The sequence below is a fragment of the Lipotes vexillifer genome, unplaced genomic scaffold (genome assembly GCF_000442215.2).
Source record: "Lipotes vexillifer unplaced genomic scaffold, Lipotes_vexillifer_v1.1 scaffold88, whole genome shotgun sequence".
NCBI classification, from domain to species: Eukaryota; Metazoa; Chordata; class Mammalia; order Artiodactyla; family Lipotidae; genus Lipotes; species Lipotes vexillifer.
The window spans coordinates 985,267-986,683 of NW_006779887.1; positions in this window are offsets into that span (position 1 = coordinate 985,267).

Sequence of the window (1,417 nt, forward strand, 5' to 3'; positions counted from 1 at the left end):
GGCCGCGAGCCCCGCCCGGCCGGCGTTTATTGGGCAGGCCTCGGCCTCGCGCCGCGCCCGCTTCCTCCCCGCGGTTCCCCCTCACGGGGCTGCGCCCACGCGAGCCCGAGAACTGTCCCCGCGAGAGTGCCCCGCCCGCCCCCGCCTCGCCCGGCCATTGGTTGGGGGGCGGTAGTGCCCGCTGGGGTCCCGCCGCGGGGGTCGGCCGTGGCTCCCTTACGCGGTGGGTCCCCCGAGTCGGGCCCAGAAACGACAGTCGAAGAAATATTTGTGGAATACCAGTGACGCCTTGGGCGTCCTCCTGGGCTGGGGGATTACAGGGTGAATCGGAGCATATTAGGATCCTTACCTCTTGCAGTTTACGATCTAGGGGAGGAGACAGGCATTCATCACACAAATGCCAGGAAAGCTGTGATCGGTGCAGAGGGGGAGAGTAAGGTGCTCCGAGAGGGTGGGGAGGCGAGCATCGCCCAGTCAAGCAGGTCAGGAAAGGCATCTGTGAAGAAGTGATGCACACACTGCCCTCTTCTTCCTTCCTCACCCACACGCGGGCTCACACACACAAAAGCACACCCACGTAAACCAACCTACCCCGTGCACTCCTTAACCTAAAGACAAGAGAGAGATTACCATAAATATGTCAATCCGCCCACCTCTCTTAGTGGCGAAAGGTGCCGTGTAGGTCAAGACCGGGAGAAGGACGCGGATCTGCTCGGTTCTGCAGATGACAGGCTGCTTGAGATCCGCCTGTGGGACAGATACCTCCTGGAGATGCACTCTTAAAAGTCCAGATTTTCCCACTGGCAAGTGGGCCAGCAACACTGCACTCACCTTCAGGAATGAAGATGCACGATTAGCGCGTGAAATGACACAATTAATGGCCTGCTGTTTAAATGTTAAACGGTTTCTAGTTTACGTAGCCTTCTGCTTAAACTTTAAAACTTTGATGGTTGATCACTATTTATTTATTTAGAAATATCAAGTACTGTTCATGAGCAAAACATTGGGGATAGAAAGCCAGATAGACTGAGATCTTCCTTAATAATGTACCCAGTCTACCAGGGAAGAGAAGCAAGTTAACTGATTATAGTGAGATGCGGTAAAGGGTATTTTTATGTTATGTGTAGGATGCCTTGATAGCCCAGAGAAGATCAGGTTAGGGTTGTAAAAGTCTTCTGGGAAATGGTGCTTGAGCTGAGTATTTTTTTTTTTTTTTAAATAATACACAATGTATTTATTTATTTATTTATTTATGGCTGTGTTGGGTCTTCATTTCTGTGCATGGGCTTTCTCTAGTTGTGGCAAGTGGGGGTCACTCTTCATCGCGGTGCGCAGGCCTCTCACTATTGCGGCCTCTGTTGTTGCGGAGCACAGGCTCCAGACGCGCAGGCTCAGTAATTGTGGCTCACAGGCCCAG